The sequence below is a fragment of the Pelodiscus sinensis genome, chromosome 2 (genome assembly GCF_052426305.1).
Source record: "Pelodiscus sinensis isolate ZL-2025 chromosome 2, ASM5242630v1, whole genome shotgun sequence".
In the NCBI taxonomy this organism is placed as follows: Eukaryota; Metazoa; Chordata; order Testudines; family Trionychidae; genus Pelodiscus; species Pelodiscus sinensis.
In genome coordinates this window covers 157,789,762-157,811,585 of record NC_143053.1, presented here as the reverse complement: position 1 = coordinate 157,811,585, position 21,824 = coordinate 157,789,762, and positions in this window count along the sequence as shown.

Below are 21,824 nucleotides of genomic sequence, written 5' to 3'. Positions count from 1 at the left end.
TGGAGCTGCTGCTGGAAGCTCAAGGTAAAACAGATCCTGAACCAGGTGCCAAACTTGTGAGCTTACTATGTGAGCTGGAAACAAGACTCTTGAACAAAACTGGTTTTTCACCAACAAAGGCAGATTTAGTCAAATAAATGATATTGTGAATTTGAGTTACATTTGTTTATTTTTTATCAAAGAAAAAAATTATACAAAAAATCTTGAAAAAAACCAAACACTTTTTTTTGACATTTTCAAAATGAAACCTATTGAACTGTTAACATTATATATACAGTTTTAAAAGGTTGAAAATGAAATGACATACTTCATTTTAGATCAAGCAAAAACTTTTTTTCACTTTTTAGGACATTGAAATTTTCAAAATATTTTTGTTTCCGTTGAATCCCAAATGATTTTACTTTCACTTTTCGCCCCAGAAAACCCAGCCAACTGAAAAATCAATTATTGCACAGGTCTTCTCCTTATGGTAAATTTGAAAAGAAACAACATTCAAGGGAATGCAAAAGGAAGAGGAACATAGTGTTGACAGTGGATATCACTAAAGATGGAGCCACGGAGATGAAAACAAGGTCTCTAAATTATTTGAGCTGAAACTAAAACTGGATGCCCAGAACATTACTCCCCCTCCCCCAAATAAAACCCAAGATGATGACATCTGATGCCTGTCTCATTAGCAAAGCTTGTCAGATAGAATTCTGTAGCTAATTTATCAAAACTGATGTGTAGCCTGGAGTTTCCAGGAGGCATGCTTTGAGGTGAAGTACAACATTTCTATGTCTAAACATTAGAAAGTGACTTGATTGCCACATGCTGTATAATGAAGAAAAGTGAAAATATTGAGCAAAGAAAGCCAAACAGAAGGCATATTTCATCTCCCTAATCTGTGAATCTCTTTTTAAAAAGTGAATACACTGCTTGCTTGGGTTAGATAACTTTACATTAAATATATCCGTTAGTATTTCAGACATTATTTGAACATTGAGTAAGTGCTGAAGTAAATTGGTGTATTTTGAATTTGATTGCATAATAGTAAAGTTTAAACTTCCAATAGGAAGTGTAACAAAAATAGGCAGAACCATTAAATAGAATTTAAAAATGAGAAGGGAAGTGTGACCTTGTTCAATTGCTTGCTGGTTTTAGGTTATATATCTATAGAGAGAAGAGAAAAGTGCATTGTACTTAAACCACAGCCAAACAAAAGGCTCTCTCCTCCTTTCCTTCTTCCATAGCTGAACTGAGGATATGTCTAAGCTACAGACTTTGGTCAATGCAAGTTACATCAACACAAATCTACCACCATTAGTGTATCACCTGGGTGTCTGCATACTTTACTCTTTGAGTCAGAGATGCATGTATTCACCTAGGGTATGTCTAGACTACATGGCTCCGTTGATGGAGCCACGTAGATGAGTTTACTAGACATAGGAAAATGAAGTGGCGATTTAAATAATAACCACTTCATTTACATCAAAATGGCCGCCACGTTGTGACGATCAGCTGTTTGGCAGCACAGAGGGGCAGTCTGGATGTGCCGCGGTCGACAAGGGAAGCCTTTGTCGACCGCTCTGGTAAACCTCATTTCACAAGGCATACCAGAGCATAAATATATCCCAATGTGCAATCTGCAATTTTTCATCACGTTGTCTTTTGGAAAGTTGTGTCAATACATGATGGGGCAAAAATCAGTTTCACAGGGGTGCATGTGAGCCAATAATCAACTTACCAGTATCTCTGTCACATAATGTCAGCTATATCACCTAATTTTCATGCCTAGTTTCAAAATCCCATAACCTCCCCCCCACACACAGATCTCCTTGCTGTTCACTATCTCTGATGGAGCCTGAACAGCTCAGCCCTTTGTGATTGCAAGCACAGGCCACACAATCTTCAAATATTTGGAGAGCCACAAGAAGAACCAAATCAGCAGGGAACTGAATTGGACAGATTGCTGTGGAGGACAGATTTCTGTGGGAGTTCGTGAGACCTGATTCAAGATTGCTGGTGGCATTCATGAAGCAGTCACAGATCATGCAAATATGCAGGGCCATTAATCATATCCTGCTTCTTAGGACTGTGACTCTCAGCATTGTGAAAGACACAGGGCATGGATTTTCATAGTGGGTTTCCTGAACTTTGGTAGAGAAATATACAGTATGCACCTCTGTTTATGAGTCCAGAACGTCTTTCCATGGAGTACATCGACAGAAGGGACTACTTTGGTGGATTCCCAAGGGACACTTCACTGATTCCAATATGGGCTGGTCAGGGAAGGTGCATGACACTCATACCTTTAAGAACACAAAATTATTTAGAAAATTACAAGACGGGATTTTCTTTCCTGACCAGCAGAATACCATTGGCAATGTTGAAATGTCATTGTGATCCTGGGAGATCCAACCTAACCTTGTCTCCCCAGGCTAATGAAATCATGTACTGCCACCTTGATATCACCAAGAATAGATTCAACTATAACTCTAGGAGCTGCAGAATGACTGTTGATAGATTGACAGGATGCTGTCACTGTTTATTCGCATGATTGGATCTCAGTGAGAAAAATATTCATTGGTTATAGCTGCCTGCTGTGTGCTGAATAATATCTGTGACAACAAATGGAGAAATGGTCCACCCAGGGTGGAGGGCAGAAGTGGAGCTGCTGGCTGCTGAATTTGAACAGCCAGACACAAGGGCTAGTAGAAGAGATCAATGGGAAGCTATGCGTGTCAGTGAGGAGTTGAAAGAGCACTTTAACAGAGAAACACAGTCTTGTGGTGGACTATGCTCTACCTCATTCTGCTGTTTTGATGCCTGTTAGGAATTGTGTGGTGCTTGATGCACTTCTGTGACTATAACATTGAGTGTGCAACTGTTAATACAGTGGTGCTTGCTGTACATTTATGATTATTAAACTCTGTTTGTAATGCTAGGTGTTTTTCAATATATGTTGTGAACTATTAAAGATGAATTATGTTCCAACCAATCCAATTTTATTCACTATCAGAATCAGTGAAAAGAAAAATCCATGCAATGTTAAAGTAAATACTTTAAAAATAATAAATTACTAGATCAAATCTTATGACGGGAAAGAAAATTCATGTCCATTTGTAGACATGTAGCTAAAATGTAGCCAAATACAATGGAATGCCTCAGTGTACTTCTCCAGAAATCCTTTCTGACTAGCAGAAAGGAAAAGTCCATTGCTGTTGATAAAGATGCATTAAGCAAGCAGTTTGTGTTTGTTATTAATGTTAAGTCAGGAATGAACAAAAGGATCTATGTTATTTTTGTCACCCATTTACCATTAGGATTGTTTTCTTCAAGCGTGTTAGAATGGTTTTCTTTTTTTGTATTGTGAAAGAATTTGTAAAAGTAATAGTAACTTTAATCTTACAATATTTTGTACTTGATCTGTTTTTACAAAAGCAACTATAAGTCTCAGAGGGACAGCTGTGTTTGTCTGTACCACAGGGCTACTCGTTTTTAAAAGCAACTATGCAATCCTTGCTCTTAGGAAGGAACTATGTAATTTTTGTTTGTGTGAATGTGAGTGTTTGTTTCAAAACAGATTAATCTATTGAATTTGCCCTTAGTATTTAATAAAGGATCAGGAGCAGACTGATGACCTTGAAGTTAGAAGTAAGCACTTCCGACATGTGAAGATAACAAATCCCATCAAACTCAGGGTGGGGCAACAACCAAAAAAAGTTCTTCAGCAGACTGATATTAAACAATGAAAAGAATTTCCAGATAAAGATATATTGCAAAGAGTCTGATTAAAATCTGATATAGCAAAATCCATAGATTTGCACAAGAAGGGATTCCTACAAAATATAGAGTGTCTTGAATAGTTCTTTGTGTTCCATTTGACCAAGATCCTGGAGTATTGGTCAGCTGAAGATAAAACACACAGAGGTACACTGTCAATACAGTCATAAAGGAAAGCAAAATGTCAACTTTAGAACTCCTTCCCCTTGCTCCCCTAAACTTTTAAAAAAGACGTGCTCATTGATACTTCTGCTGGGAAGTGCTTATGCAGGACACTATTTATGGTGCCAGCTATCGTGAGAATGGTCTGTCAGAGATGAAGGCAATGAGGAAGGAATTGCTCAGTTGCAGGAATATGAAAGTAGGACAATGACACTAAACAGTGGCACTATTTTTTACAGGCAGTGGTGATTTTAGCTGCAATCTCATAATTCAGCAGTGAGGCCAGCAGACCTCCACGGCCTCTGGGCAAAGCAGGGAGAGTAGTTCCATGGCCTCAGAATGGATGGGGCTTGAGGAAGAAGGGGCAGGACAACTCTAGCTTCCCTCTGGCAGCCTCAGTGCCACCCAGAGTGTGCTGCACCTACCTCAGGCTGTCCTCAGTGCTGCCTGGAGTGGTTGCGTGAGATTCCAGCAGAAATTAAAGAGGTGACCAAGAGCTCCAGTCCCTTTTAAATCACTAGGCTCCAGGGCAGTTTCCCCCTTTGCCTCTCCCCATCAGTAGGTTTGCTACTCAAGGTAACAAAGGCAGAGACAGCACATTTGCTGCTGGCTTCCCAAAGTCATCTGGGCCCATATGCTGTTGGCCTGTGTGCTGCAGAGGTGCTTGCTGAAGTTATCACTGACTGGAATGGGAAAGTATCCTACCACGAAGGATGCAACAAGGCTGCCATCCCTGAAAAACTTTGGGAGAAGATTGCAGAGCCCGTGCATAAAAGTTTAATTCAGATCTCTCAGGAAGATTCCAGGGACACGTCTCTGCACAGAAGCAAACTGAGCCACATTCCCTCTTGCCAAATTCTACAGGGCGATGAAAAAAGCTAATAACTATGCTTCCTCTTTTTCTTTAACCATTATCTCTTTCAGAACAGTAAAATAAATGCCAAGTTGATTGCAGTGAACTCTTAAGTTGGGAGCACCATAATGGGAAATAAATTTAGACACTTACCCACAGCTCTCTCCATCAGCCTCATCTGGACTGCTGGGACTGTCTGGACTGATTTAGAGCCTCAAATAGATCCTAGCTGATAGTTGGATGCATGAAAGCCTCCTTGTCCCCACTGTTCACAACAGGGGCTCCTGGTTTAGGCTTTTTGGATGTATTAGTGGTAGACTGTGCCAGTGGGGGTTCTGCCAAATATGGCATTCAGCTTTTTGTAAAAATGGCAGATCTGCAGCTCATCTCCAGATTGATTGTTGACCTCCCTGATCATCTGAGGTGCCTGATGATTACTTCACATTCATGCAGCACTGCTGCAGGTTAGTTCTTGTCATATCCCTTTTTCTGAATACCCTGTTCAGTCTCAATGGATACGTCTAGACTGGCAAGATTTTGCGCAAAAGCAAGTGCTTTTGCACAAAAACTTGCCAGCTGTTTACACTGGCCGCTTGAATTTGCGCAAGAGCACTGACTTTGTAATGTACAAAATCAGTGCTTCTTGTGCAAATACTTTCACGCTCCCGCTCGGGAAAAAGCCCTCTTGTGCAAGAATACTTGCACAAGAGGGCCAGTGTAGACAGGGAAGAACTGTTTTGTGCAAAAAAAAAGCCCCGATGGCTATAATGGCGATCAGGGCTTTCTTGCGCAAAATTGTGTCTAGACTGGCCACAGATGCTTTTGCGCAAAAGCACTTTTTCCACAAAAGCATCCGTGCCAATCTAGACGCGCTTTTGTGGAAATACTTTTAACGGAAAAAACATTTCCATTAAAAGTATTTCCGCAAAATCATGCCAGTCTAGATGCAGCCAATGTCTCTATAGCTAGCCCAGGAATTCTAATATCACCTTCTTCTCCTAGGTGAAACTTGCCTGCAGCATGTGGCTAGCATGGGCAACTGAGTAGTTGCACACAACAGTGGAGTGTTGATAAGTGTGCTCACAAACCTAGGCAAACATTTAAAAAATTCACAAGGTTTTAAAGGGAAGGGTGCAGTCTAGTCTATGTGACCCCTGTGGAGTGCAGTTCAAACAGCAGTGAATATCAGGCATTTGGAAGACTGCTACGGTTGACATACGTAATTCTGTAGCTACACTGGCTCTGCATCAACCTCACCACATTGTTCTTGCAATGTGGGGGAGGCAGTGTTACTATTTTGGCAAAATGGGATGCATATAGCAATGGGAGACAAATTGAAGTGACGACACATGCACAGCTAGGTCAATGCAAAATGGCTTATATTGGCCAATGAACTGTGTACACATTTTAACTAAAGACCCATGCTATATGACCCAAAGGGTAAAATCAAGGCAAGTGAGGTCAGATATTAATGTCTCTTTGCTATATACACTTCCAGACAATCTCTGTCTCCTCAGAAGATGTTTCTACACCAAAAGCATTGGGGGGGGGGGGGGGGACCAAGCCCCTCACACTGTGCAAGAGGAACAATGCTGAATTGGCAGCATGTAGATGTCTGAGCATGCAGAAGAGTGAGAACAGCTTTTCTGCCAAAGCAATTCTTCTTTAAAACAATATATTTTTTCAAAGGAAAATATGTGATGTCTGAAAGCAGTGAACAACTTTTGTCCTTTTCAAATGTTAAATCAGATCAGATGTACATTAGTTATGGCTTCACTCCATGTTCAAGTAGCCACAGATATTTCTTTAGCCATTGGCATGGTAAATGTAGTGTGCATTATTTATGTATTTCTAAATGTTAGAAAATGAGTTGTAAGAAACTGTAATATTCTTACTGGCAAATGAAATTTCTCTTTTCCAAAATGCCTCCTTTGCTCTCAGCTGCGGTGTTGCGTAATCAGCTGAAGCTGTCAAACCATGTTCTGCCATAGAAAAAGGGGGGGGGGGGAATAGAGCTCCTTGAGGATCATTATCCTAGTGAACATCACATATATGGAGTGATCAAAGGGCCATTACGGCATGGTGACAGATTTTGATTGCTGAAGGTCAGGAAAGGAATTATACCACCAATGGGCAAACTTCTATTATAATGGATTAGAATAAAATAGAGGCTTGCCAAGTTATAAATTGCACCTAAAAAAAAAAGAGAGAGAAAGAGGTAATGTCATGAATACAGAGGCCAAAATCTGCTCAGCTTGTTAACATAAGATGAAACACATCGTTGTGCAGAGTGCTAGCACAAAGCCTAGGTGTCTTTGACCCCTGTCTGCATGAAGACCAGTTCTGTGGGTCTTCCTAACTTGAACTCTACAGTGGTGTGGTACTTGCCCTCTGGAATGGGGGAGAAGATAATCTGTGGCCCTCAAGGTAGTAAGTCATGGCCCTGAATGGCAAATGTATTAAGATGAAAAATATTATATGTTGAAATTAGTACAGGCAGTGCCCGGGTTACGTCAGTCCGACTTACGTCGGACCCCTAGTTATGAACCGGAGGGGGGGGCCTGCTAGTGCGGGGTGCCTCCCCCACTGTCACCGCCTCCGGTGGCATGGGGGGCGCTTCCCCCCAGCAGACCAGGGAGACGCGGAGTGGCTTTTCTTGTCGCGGAGGACGCGGGTGGCGGGACCGTGGAATATCTTGGCGGTCCTGCCGCCCACGTCCACCCCGGTGAGAAAAGCCGCTCTGTGTCTCCCTGGTCTGCTGGGGGAGGCGCAGCTAGTGTGCCCCCCCCAGCAGACCAGGCTTTTCTTGACGACGCCTGGGGTAGAGCAGCTGTGGTTGGTCCCACAGAGCCGAGGTGCGGCGCTACTGGACCAACCCAGCAGCACCTCAGCTGCTCTGCCCCAGGTGTGTCCGATTCAGCCACTGCTGGTCAGTTTCAACAGCGGCTGAATTTGGACGCCAGTTCCGACTTACATACAAATTTAACTTAAGAACAAACCTACAGTCCCTATCTTGTACGTAACCCGGGGACTGCCTGTATGAGATTAAACATAAAGGGGCTTGGCTCAGCAAACACATTTATACTGAAATAGTATAGGGGCTTTGTTCCCTCCCCTCCCCAACTTCCTTCCACTTCTTTCCCTGCAGCCCCCAGCTAAAACCTCTCCAACGCATCATCAGTGATCTACAACCCATCCTGGACAATGATTCCTCATGCTCACAGACCTTGGGAGGCAGGCCAGTCCTCACCTACAGACAGACAGCCAATCTGAAACAAATTCTCACCAGCAACTATACACCATACTACAGTAACTCTAACTTAGGAACCAATCCCAGCAACAAACCTCAGAGCCAACTCTGCCCACCAGCAACACCATCACAGGACCTAACCACATCAGCCACACCATCACGGTCTCATTCACCTAAACATCTACCAATGTAATATATGTTATCATGTGCCAGCAATGCCCCTCTGCCATATACATTAGTCAAACTGGACAGTCCCTACATAAAAGAATGAACAGACACAAATCAGATATCAGGAATGGTAACATACAAAAACTTGTAGGAGAACACTTCAATCTCCGTGGACACACAGTAGCAGATTTAAAAGCTGCCATCCTGCAACAAAGAAACTTCAAAAACAGACTTCAAAGAGAAACTGCAGAGCTACAATTCATTTGCAAATTTGACACTATCAGTTTAGGATTAAACAAAGACTGTGAATGGCTAGCCAACTACAAAAGCATTTTCTCCCCTCTTGGTGTTCACACTTCCACATCAGCTGCTAGAAGTGGGCTTCATCCTCCCTGACTGAATTAACCTTGTTATCTCTAGCCTTACTCTTGATTGATATTCTTTTCATATGCCTGCATATTTATACCTGCCTCTGAAATTTCCACTACATGCATCTGATGAAGTGGGTCTTTGCCCACAAAAGCTTATGCTCCAATAAATCTGTAAGTCTATAAGGTGCCACAGGACTTCTCATTGTTTTAGTTGATGAAGTGCAGCCATAATAATAGAGACTGGAGCCTGCCTCAGATTAATTTCAAGGCCTTTCCATAGTGGGGACATGTTATTTTGATTTTGTTATTCTGGGAGTTATTTCAAATTTAGTTATTTCAAAATATTTTCATAGTGTAGACATGCACTAATTGACTTAATGTAGGTATGCACAGGGTTTGGGTGCCTAAAGTTTTGCACCTAAAGCCGGAGATACAAAGATTGTGGCTTAACTTTCCAGAGGAGAATTTTGCCCTAACCCTAGGTAAAGTTTTGTTGGTTTTCATTTAATTTCATTTGAACATAAGATTGGGCTTCCTGCTTACATTCCTACAAATTTAGAAGCCTCTGGAAGGAACTTAGACCCAACTTGAAAAGTATTCTGAATGTGTGGTCATATGCTTTGAAAAACAAACAACCAAATAAGAGATCAGGCACATTCTATTGTTTTAAGGCATTTCTCTCTGAGATTTCTGTGTTAATTCAAACCCATGACTTAAAGCACAACCTGAAGGGTCTATTTATGATGTAATTTTACTGACTTTATTTTAAAGAAAATAACATAGAAAAAATCTGTATAAACAAAAATACGGTGTATGTGTCTTACTCCATCATCTACCAAAAGTATCTTTATTATACTCGTTTTTAGACAATTTGAAGTATAAAAGGTTTTTCAGTTTTCTCTGTACAACTGTTATGATATTTCAGAGTGATTCATTATTTCATTTAAGTGAACACTTTCTCTATATTAAATATCCAACTTCTAGCACAAGCAGATGGGAAACACAAGAAAATCAATTCTTCAGACATCTAGCTGACAAATGAAGGAAATAGACCTTTTTTTTCCTAGATTTTTTTGTCAAGATCAGCTTTAATATCTTAAAGAACTTGCAAACAATCTACATGCTATTAATGCTTTTATTGGAAGTCTTAGTATCTTCCTTTACCTGTGGGCCCAAATTATACATTTAGTCTCATGCAAAAACAGATGTCATCTTTGTCATAGACTATATCAGTAATCAAGGTTTTATCAGAGCTGATTTAGGTTCTTTATATTGTAAATGTGCTTCGTAAGCCATTAGGCTGATTATGCAAACCATAATCCACAGCCAGCCTTTCAAAAGTTCATTTTTTAAATAGAACACAGCTATCTCACTTTTAAAGATTGCTTTAAAATGATTGCTAATTCTACACATTGAGGTTCGTGTCTGATGGGAAATGTAAATGAATTTGATAATGCAGCCAAATGTTGGGAAATTGCATGGAGCATTTCATTAACTTTGTTGAGCTATACCACATACAGATGGGCCAGTCTATTCAGTCATTTTGTAACCTGGTGGTTGAACATGAAACTGGTGTCTGCAGGTAGGAAAGGAATTAGGAGGGATTTTTTCTACAGAATTTAAAATAAAAAGAAAAAAAAGTTAAAAACATTTTAGCCCTTCAGGTTAAGATCCCCTAAACTACAGTATATACATAACTGCAGTGTAACCCTTCTGCCAGGTAGCGCCAGCAGCAGCCAGGGCCGAGTTCAATATCTAGGGGTCCCTTTTCATCCATCTCTCACACACAACCGGTTCGAGCCCCCACCCAGTAGCCTGGGAAATTCACACACCCCTGGGTGCCTCTGAGAGGCAGTGCTTCCCCACTAGCAAGCACAGAGTCTGAGCATAGAAAAGGAACTTTTAATGAAAGAGAGAGAGAGAGAAGTAACATGGCATTAGGTTGGGAAAATACCATAACCAAAGTTCATAACCAAACCATGAGTAACCGTCCCAGCTCATATGGATTGAGCAATGTCCCTTGCCTCTCAGGCTCAATAGTCCAACAATATAAGAGTCCCATTCACCTATCCAAACTTCCTCTGTGCCCCACTTATAGCTCTGTCCAGTCAGTGCGGATTCAGACACATCACCCTTATGACTCCACTCATTGAGCCTGAGGCCATGCTACCTTTGTGCTGCTCCTATGGTCTGCTTGCTCCTGCCAGCCGCCATCTGCTTTCACCAGCCACCCTGCTGGCTGCCTGCCACTGCTCCTGCCAGCTGCCCTGCCGGCTGCCTGCTCTCGTCATATGTCCTGCTGGCTGCCTGCCGCTGCTCATACCGGCTGCCCGCCGGTCACAATGGGTGTGGCTACAGGCCAAACCAGTGACTTCAGCTCTTAATGATTTCAGCTCTTTGCCATCACCTAGGCTGGCCAAAAGATTCCAGCTTCCACTGGAATTACAGAGAGACTCCTTATGGAGAGGGGAGGGGAAGGAAACAGGTTGAACCAGTCTTACAGCTCACACCTGAAAGGCATGAAGCAGGCTCGCTCAAGCCCCTCCCCCCCAACTTGTCCACTCAAATCTGGAAGGGAGGGGTTTATTCATCTGAGACCCTGTACAATAGTGGTGTCTCTCCTGTAAGCACTGGTGTCTTATTTTACAGTTCCTACATTTAGGGGTAGCATGGTTTGTGACCCCACAACAGCCAAATTAGTTACACTACACTTCATTCCATTCCAACAATTCACCCTCCATCAGTGCTGGCTGAATTGGATTTACATAACCACACCCCAGATTCCTTCCCCATCCCTTCATGAGCTGTATTTCCAGCAGGGCTAAACAATTTGAGTGAACATACTCACCCCCAGGGCTGCTCTCTCCTTTCAGCTGGCTGCATTGCAAGCCGTCATTCAGTCCCTGCTTAAAGCAGTAATTATCCATAGAAGAGGATAGCTACACAACATGAAGTACAGCTACAGCTATGATGCTGTACCAATGTAGCATAGACACTATAACCACAGAAGTGATTTTCCCCTCTCCCTCCTTGCTCTAGTAAATCCATCACATCAACAGCAGGTAGGTAAGTTGATGGAAGAGTTATTTCATTGATTTTGCAGTGTCTATGTTGTGGTTTAGTTTGGCTGATCTAAGTCTCTCAGAACACTGAGGATTTAGTGAATTCTTTGTTTCCGTAGATGAGGTAGGCAGGTCAACCTACATTTTAGGTGCTGAACAGGTCTTAAATAGAAAGCACTGGGAGACTGCGCACTTCCCATTTCCCACAAAAGATTGTTCTCTACTTTTAAACATACCTTTAAAACATCTAATTATGAATACTGAGGAGCAAATCTTTCACAGGAAGTATGAAGGAAGGTCCTTAAAGTAAGCAGAAATGGTGATATTCTGCTGTTCTTTCCCCTCCCCCCCCCCCCCCCCCCCCCCACACACTGTGGAATACAGCTTTCCTGGGGCCCTAATATCAGTACCTAATATCAGGTTTAGAGCCGGATTTACAGAAGGGCAGGGACATGAGTAATGCTTTCAATTTCACTTGAACTTGGGAGAAGATTTGGTTCTGACAGTAACTATGGACTTGGGCTGTATTTTAACATAATGAACTAAAGCAATAGCAAGTTATATAGAACAAATAGAAACATTTTGGTGTTTTCATGTTATTTTGTTTCTGTCTTAAACAGAAAGAAGAGTTCTGGGGTGGGGGCAAAGGAGGCCAGAATCTGGGGTTGTGAGTCAGAAGAATGGGTCTTTTGAATAGCTGATATTAAAACTTAATGTCACCTACCTTATATTCAAGTGTCAACTAGCCTCATAGAAATGGTGACAAGACCTGGAATAAAATATACCCTTGTGGAAATATTTGCAGGCCATGCAGTATAAGGACTGATGTCACATTTCAATGAATCGCCTCTTACTCTCATAGGGTATGTCTACACTGCCACCCTAGTTCGAACTAGGGTGGCTAATGTAGGCATTCGAAGTTGCAAATGAAGCCCGGGATTTAAATATCCCGGGCTTCATTTGCATCTTGCCGGGCACTGTCATTTTAAAATCCTCCTTAGAGCGGACTCCGTGCCCGCGGCTACACGCAGCACGGAGTAGGTAGTTCAAATTAGGCTGTCTAATTCAAACTACCGGTACACCTTGTTACATGAGGAGTAACGGTAGTTTGAATTAGAGAACCTAATTTGAACTACCTACTCCGTGCCGCGGGTAGCCACGGGCACGGAGTCCACGCTAAGGGGGATTTAAAAATGGCAGCGCCCGGAAAGATGCAAATGATGCATGGGATATTTAAATCCTGGGCTTCATTTGCAACTTCGAATGCCTACATTAGCCACCCTAGTTCGAACTAGGGTGGCAGTGTAGACATACCCCTAAACTATACTACTCTTGTAATAGGTGTACTACTCTCAGGAACATGTGACCTTGAATTTATTCATACACATACAACCAGTGACACACAGACAAACATCATGGACTGTTTAAATGATAATTAATAGTGTTTGTGTCCTCCTCCAGCCTTCAAGGATGAAAGAAACACAAAATACAGAACATTAATGACAAAATGAATGAAATAAGCAGCTAACTAATAAGAGCTATAGGGCTAATGTCTCAGGGTATGTCTACACTACCCCGCTAGTTCGAACTAGCGGGGTAATGTATGCATACCGCACTTGCTAATGAAGCCCGGGATTTGAATTTCCCGGGCTTCATTAGCATAAGCGGGGAGCCGCCATTTTTAAATCCCCGCTGCTTCGAACCCCGTGTAGCGCGGCTACACGGGGCTCGAACTAGGTAGTTCGGACTAGGGTCCTATTCCGAACTACCGTTACTCCTCGTGAAACGAGGTGTACCGGTAGTTCGGAATAGGCACCCTAGTCCGAACTACCTAGTTCGAGCCCCGTGTAGCCGCGCTACACGGGGTTCGAAGCAGCGGGGATTTAAAAATGGCGGCTCCCCGCTTATGCTAATGAAGCCCGGGAAATTCAAATCCCGGGCTTCATTAGCAAGTGCGGTATGCATACATTACCCCGCTAGTTCGAACTAGCGGGGTAGTGTAGACATACCCTCAGCTGGTGTAAATTAATGTGACTCAGTTGATGCTGATATCATCTCTATGTAAATCCAAGGTATACCAACATCATGAATACTGCTTGCAAATTTGATCACCTCATCTCAAAAAAAAGTATGTAAAAGTACAACAACAATCATTAGGGTAGCGTTGCCATATGAGGAGAGATTAATGAGACTGGGACTTTTCATTTTGGAAAAGAGATAAGTAAGGGGAGGGTGATATGATAGAGATCTATAAAATCATGAGTGGTATAGAGAAAGTAAATAAGGAAGTGTCATTGCTCCTTTCCATAACACAAGAATGTTATTGAAATGAATAGGCAGCAGGTTTAAAACAAACAAACAAAATTTTCTTCACAAATCACACAGTCAACCCGTGGAACTCTTTGCCAGAGCCAGTTGTGAAGGCCAAGACTATAATAGTGTTAAAAAAAGGTAAATTCATAAAGGATAGGTCCATCAGTGGCCATTAGCCAGGGTGTGTAGAGATGCATCCCAATGGTCTAATTGTGACGGTGTCCCTAGTCTCTCTTTACCAGAGGCTAGGAGTGGCTGATGAGGGATGTATCAATTGGCGATTACCCGTTCATCCCTTCTGAAGCATCTGAAATTGGCCACTGTCAGAAGATAGGATACAGGGATAGATAAGTCATTGGCCTGACCCTGAATGATTATTCTTATATAATATACCATACTTTTATTTGTTTACAGCAGCCAAGGAACTAACCCATTGCTCTGGCACCTGATCTTACAATCTCATTTAATAACTTGTTTTAATCATGTTCTTTTTTCAAATTAAAAAAAAGCCCACAAACTTCATTTCACACTTAAATCAGAGCTTAATTTCAAAACCATTTTCCCAATTGCACATATACAAAACAACACAATGTTACAAATGCAGTGAATATAGTGTAAGTTCATTGAATAATTTTTCTGCCTGTGTTCCCTTGAACAGTTATGCACACAAATAGAAAAAGATTTCTATGGGTATTATGGCCTTTATGGCTCCTTGGAAAGAATTTGATTAACTAGCAAGTACTGCTTGACTTCCTACTATGTACTATTATATTTCACATACGGTACAAAATAAAAGATGGTCGAGTGTTTAAGAGAAAAGGATACAGCAAGACTAGTGTTATACGAGGATAAAATTAAATCTGAAAAGGTTTGATAAATATGTTCAGCTATGTAATGCTCTCGTGGTATTGAAATCCATGTTTACAGTACTTGTCTTCTTGGCAAAAACCTACATATTTAAAGAAAGGATAAACATATTCCATGGTATTCATTTAAAAAATATCAAGGAACTCATAATAATAAAATAAGTGTGTTTGACTGATATATCCAAATGACAATTAGCATCTTCAAGTTATATTTCCTTCAACAGTTCTGAGCTCAAAAATCAGGCATGGAAAATACATAAATGTATTTTGAACATATGTTCCACTTTGAAAAAATAATTTCTATTTGAAAAGGATTTATAGCACTGATCTAGGAAGCATGGCAAAAGGCGGGGGACTGATCATTTAAAACTGAGATCCCAGAAAAAAAGATGACATTATTGAAGATGCTAGTCTTGTGAATCTTTCCAAAGTGTTAATCTAATAATAATTTGTTTAAGTATAATAATGAAAAAGAAAAGAAAGCCAGTTTTTTCTTCCAGATATATTTCTTATGAACACTGCTAGTTTAAAAAGCTCTCTCACGCATCCACAAACCCATTATGAGTCAGGTTCTTAACATATACATTGGTCAGTTTGTTGACATATGTTAAGGAAAATATCACTATGCATTGACAGGACATAAGTTATAGAGTGTTAAGTACGTTTTTGTGATTTGTTAGTATTTTTGTTTATTATATCTGCTAGATATTAAAGTGCAATGGTGCACTAGGAAATGAAATTCATTATCATTCTGTTAACAGTTATGTTTTGCTTCTGGATAGTTCATTACTTTATTTAAGAACAATCTAAAATATTGTGGGATCAGGAGAGAAATTGTGGGATCAGGAATATTTTTAGTAGTGAAAGGCAAGCCAAGCCACAAAATTTCAAATGGCTATGTCATGACTTTTAAAAGTATGGCAAATGTTTAACTTTTTGGGTTTTTTTTAATCTGTCCCTATCAAATAATGATAGATGGCATAAAGGAGTCATAAGTGTGCTTGCTTTTTAGCGCTGCAGACCTGCCATGTGACATTCTGATTCCGATCCCACAATTGAACAGAAGTTTGATAGTCATCATTTAAGGTAAAAGAAATAAAACTGAAGAATTCCTGGGAAATCTCTCCCATCCCTCAGAAATGTAATATCTGAGCAAGCCCTCTGCCTCCAGTTGGCACATAGTAGGGACAATCTGGTCTCAGATCTTTGAGGAAGAAGAGGTGGGTCCTCACCTCTGTAGCAGAACATCCCTTAACCCAAACTCTGCAAGGTGTGGTCCATCATGTTCAAATCCAAACAAGGAGAATGATGAAGATCATGACTGTGCAACCCCATGTTAAGTGGAGAATAGGACAAAGTAGACTCTATATAAATGTTATCTGCAAAAGGCTATATATGTATCTATATTCTATTGTGGAACAACCTTTGTGCTAGGCATCTCCTTTTAATGATGTCCCCAAAGCCAGCCATTGGCTGCAGAAGGCATGTCAGGATCTTTCCACTGGATCATGCTAGCAAGTCACAGGATATTAAATGTCACATGTCTCTGTGCATGTGTCCTTGATTTTCATTTGACTGATGGTAAGGCCAAAGTTATAAGCTGCCAGAGCAAAACAGTTTTAAAGGTCTTATAGTTGTGCTTCAGAGTGTGCCAGGAAGGCAATTGCCACAACAATCAGGGTAGAACAATTCCTGGATCAATACTTCTGTCACTTTAGTGGTCATACATAGAAAGGAAAGATTGAAGAGCTCACCAATGCAGAAACTGTATAAAAGTGCCATTTGAACAGCCTAGAAGTACAGCAGCTACCATTGGATCACAGAATAGCCCTCCTTCCTCCCCAAAAAAGTGAGGACACATCTTTTCTTCACCCTGTTCATAATTGGAAATGGCTCTGTTAGCAATTCATCCAGACATGCTATCGTGGAGTTCCCAGGCAGTGTTCATTTTTTCTGGACATCCAAATTTAGTGGTCGATTTCCAGAGGGCAATGAAGTTGACTATAGTGAATGCCTTGGTTAAATTGAGAAATGTGATGTACAGTGGGTGTTAGTTCTGTTCATGAAAATTTTCTTGTAACTTTCAAATAATGAAAAACATGTCAATACACTCTACTGAGAACAAAAGCCACATAGTGGCTCAGATAGAAAGTTGTTGATTATTTGGGTCAGGAGGATCTATGTAAAACTCCTGTTAGCCATAGAAAGCCAAGATACACTGTGGTACTTAACTCAGTCATTCTCTAAGATTTTATATTTATAGCTGGTGGCAATGTTGTTATCTTCCACTTTTGCAAAGCAATTTCTTGTAACCAGATGTAAGAAACATTTGAAAACTCAAAAAGAAGATTTCCTCCAAGTTTGAAAACTTCATCAGGAATGGCATCCTCGAGACCAGGAGATTTGTTGGTTTCATTACGCAGCACTTAGCTGATGTGGGTGGATTGTCAAGTACATTGAATGTGGTCAATTTGCTGACATTATCCAGAGACTCATCAGAAACAACAGATAAACAAGTAGTTTACTGCAATGTTCATGTTCCCGTTGATGGACGGGTGTGCAATCTACAAGGAAAGATTCATCATCAGAACTTGTTTGCAGTGTCAAGACCCATTGGATAGGGCTGTAAAAAGTTAGACCATGTATTTTGGTTTTGGTGTTGCTAGAACTAGAGCATGTTGCAAGCTGCCATATTTGTGGCTTTTTTCATCTCAGATATATCTATACTTCAAAAGAACAAAAAATGACAGCAAGTCTGAGACCCCCCAATCAATGTATAAAGGCTCACGTGGCTCATGATCTGTGGTGAAAAGATAGCATTTAGAAGTTCCTTCTTGATAGATCTTGAGCTTTGAGATCCGTTGTGAATTGTCCATTTAAAACTAGCTGAGTAGATGTACCCTAAATAGACAACACAGATAGAAGGTGGGGGAAGTGATATAACACATGAGCAGCACTGAAAATGTGATGGAAGCAAGTGGCATATTACATTGCATGATAGTTTTTTCTTTCTTTTTCTCCTATTCTGTTCCAAGAATGATATTTTCTAGCCTTCTGACATGACATAGCTTCCAAACAACTTTTGAGTGAAATAACAAAACATTAAAATAATTACTGTTAAGGAACAAAATAGTTCTGAAATAGTTTATTTTGCAGTTCTGGTTAGTTTTTAAATTTTAGCTTTTAGAGCTGCAACAATATATTTTCCACCAATTCCAGCAGTAATTCTAACAGGATAGATTGTTCAGTCTTCATTTCCAGTTTAATGTGTTTTCCCCCCCTTTATCCAGAAATGGTAATAATTGCCAATTATTCTTTTAACTAAGTAAGGCTGATCTCTTGTAAGGTCTGAAACATGAGCAAATCGCTGCAGTTTTCCCAGTTAATATCAAAATTTTGTCAGCTCTTACTAGTTAAGCAGAATCCAGGCTAGCCTGTTCCCATACAACACTTTAGAATTCTGCAATGTTCATCATGTTTGCCACTTAGCTAGTTTGCTAGCACAGACCACCTGCCCACTGCAGAAGCTCTGAGTGAAAGCTGCTTTTGAGGATTACTCAAGCCCTTGAAAAGTTCTAAATCATTCAACACAGAGATAATTGGTTTACAGAGATGTCCATGCTTCAATTTTGCTTCCTAGATGTTTCCAATAACCTTGCATTTTAGGACAAGAGTAAAAGATAGTTTTGCTCATTCCCACACTTCCATCAAACATCCACGTTACATATTTTACTGAATTTTCTTTGTCGTATTGAATAGTTTGAAATTTACTGTTGATTGAGGTTTTCTTAATATTGTAGCTGAAATCCTCCCAGATTTGAATCTTTAATTGATCCACTGAATCCTTAATTGCATCTTATCATGCTCTGTGGAACATTTGGAAACGTTTAATGAATAATTCTCTCTTCTCAATTCCATATAACCCAAACTTTAAAGTTCATGAATCTCCCTACAATATTCATGGTGTGTTTTGGTCACTTTCATGGTCAGAAGATGTTAAAAATCATAAATTTCACCATTTCTGCTATTAAAATCAGAAATGTCATGGGTGTTGAAACTGTAGGTGTCTTGACCGCCCAAAAAGGATTTTTTGTGTGCCTGAATAAGCCTGCTTGGGGCGGTGGTGTGCCTACAGTGAAGTTTACAGTGTTAGGGTGGACAGGGGGAGGGTCACATTACTGATATCCTTACTTCTATGCTGCTGTTGATGGGACACTGCCATCAGAGCTGGACCTCAGCCAGCAGCCACTGCTCTGCAGTTGTCCAGTGTTGAAGGCAGTGCAAAGGGTTGCAATGCTGTGAATCTCCCAAAATATCCTTTCAATTCCCATGTCCCTACAGGTCCCCAATTTGAAAAATGCTTGTTGTGTCCCCCATTAAATCTGCATACTATAGGTACTTGCACAGATAATGTCACTTTTCACCAGATTTCACAGACTGTGACATGTTTTTCATGGCGGTGAATTTGGTAGGGCCCTCGCTGTTATACATTAAGCTCTTCATCCAAAACACAGAAGTAAATAACAATAGACAAGAAGTCATGTGCTACTAACTCACTGGAAAGGTAGCATTTATTGAACCCTACAGTATTTGAGGACGTGATCTCTGCATATTATTTCTGAGATAAGATAATTCCATATAGTATAATGGCACTTATGATTATATGAATCCAGAATAAAAATAAGTCAAAACATTTATAGAGTAGGATTCACAAGTGCCACTGTAAGCACCTACGACTAATATTTAGGTCCTGGTGGCATTCACAAAATCCCTAGTCAGCTGCTGCCTATCCCTGTAGGTATGTAAAGTACCTAGGGATCTTTCATGGCATCTGAGGTCCACTCTACACATAAAATCCACTTCGCTGAGTGCCATAGATATGCTACCCTAGCTCCTGGTGTAGACATAGCTAGTTGATGGAAGAATGCTTCCATCAGTCTATCTAGAATTGCTTGGGGAGATGGTGTGCTTACCATGATGGAAAAATCCCCTTCCATCGGTGTAAGCTGTGCCTACACCATTGGGTTATACCAGCATAGATACAGCATCATAAATACAGTAGCGATGGTGTAGTGTCTGCAGCACAGATGTGGCCAATAGTTTACAGTCAGTGTCCCTAATCTTGCCAAAATGCAAGTGCTTACTCCGTTGGAATTCTCATGGGAGTGAAAGTAGAACTATGTGTAAATGTTTGCATGATCAGGGCCTGCATTAGAGGTGAGCAACTTCCAGCTTGGGGGCCACACATGATTCCTCAGGATTAGCTATTGGGGGACTGTAAGCTGGTTTGTTTCATCTCAGCATCTAAGGTATGGGGCCTCACAGCTGCCTGTAGCCACAATTTGTTGTTCTTGGACAATGGGAGCTGCAGAAAGTGGTGTCAGGGCCTGCACTGCTTCCTGCAGCTCCCATTGACCGGGAATGGTGAGTGGTGGCCTATGGAAGCTATGAGCTGTATGTGGCTGAGGCCTCAGAGGTTCCCCATGCCTGGCCTTCATTAACAAAGAACACCTCCACCCCCCTTTTTTTTAAAGTGAATAGTACTGAGACACTCTAGAGACTAGCAATAATATATGTACAGCATCATGAGCTTTCATGGCAAAACCCACTTCTTCAGATGAGATGATCTTGAGAGAGGAAGTAAAGGGGGACCCTCAAAATAAGAAGAAAGAGGGGAAAAATTACCTGTCAATTTTAGTCCCAGTGCTAATGAAGCTAATTGAGTGGGCTGGAAGTGTCCAAAACTTAGCTTTTGATGTCAGTAGAGCATTGAATATAAGAAACGCTGATGTTATAGTATGTTAACCAGTTCAAGTCTTTGTTCAAACCAAGTATTGGGGTGTTAAATTTGCATATAAAAGTTAATTCTGTATTCTATCTAGTTGACTTCTGAAATTCCTTTGTAAAAGAATGGCTACTTTTAAGTTCATTAATGAGACTTGGAGCAACAGAAAATGAGTCAGGTCATAATCCAGTGGAGCCTTGTGTGGATTATAACCTACCCAAGTTCCAGTTTCCTCTGCTCCCACCTCTCCTTTAAACTGGCAGGGAACCTCCAACCATCAGAGTTCAACTACTTTTTTTAAACATCAGAGGAAAAGTATTATGGCTGAAATCTTTAGTGCCAGGTTTCAGATAGATGCACTATAACCTGAACCTGATTAAATATCAAAGCAGTGATTTAGCCTTTATAAACTTCAGCTCATTTATGCTATATGTGCTACTGAATTTTTTGGCTAAGAAAATCAGAGAAAAGACTTCGTTAGGTCACTTTTTTAGTTAAACTGCTATTAAAGTGTCTATAAATATCCACCCCTTACAGCCATCCAATTTACATTCTTCGTAATGACTGTGTAACACAACTTCTTCAACAAAAATGTTCTAAAATGTACTTTTCTTCTATATTATATGTCATCTCACACATGCCTTTGGAAGACAGGAATTGCCTTAAGCAGATTAGACTAGTAGTCCAGCTTGTCAATTATCTTGTCTTGACATTTGTCAGTACCAATTACTTCAGAAGAAGGTGTGAGTAAACTTGAAACGGCCAGTAATGGAATAATTATCCTAAAGGGGTAATTTATTCTTAACTCCTTTCTCTACTGCTTGGGTTATACCCAGAAAAAGGAAAGGTTACTTATCCGTAACAATTACTCTTTGAGGGAAGCCTCCATGCATTCAGACTTTAATCCTGTCTATGTAGTTGTGATGGTTTCATTATCCAGACATACACATCTAATTATTTTTTGAATACAGTTAAATTCTTGTGGTTTAAGTAGGGTTTGGCTGCCCAAACACTGGACTAAGTATAAGGCTATGAGGAACTACTGAATACTTATTTTAAAAATATTCTCACATTTCTGGCAAAGCTCTGAAATCCTAGGCTAGACTGCTTCTGAAGGTGAAGAGCTCATAAAAATTATGTATTTAAAATCTTTTATTGAGCTTTATTTTAATTTGAAAGGTCCCCTAAGAAATAATAAATATAAATGGAAGAATAAGCAGCAGGAATGA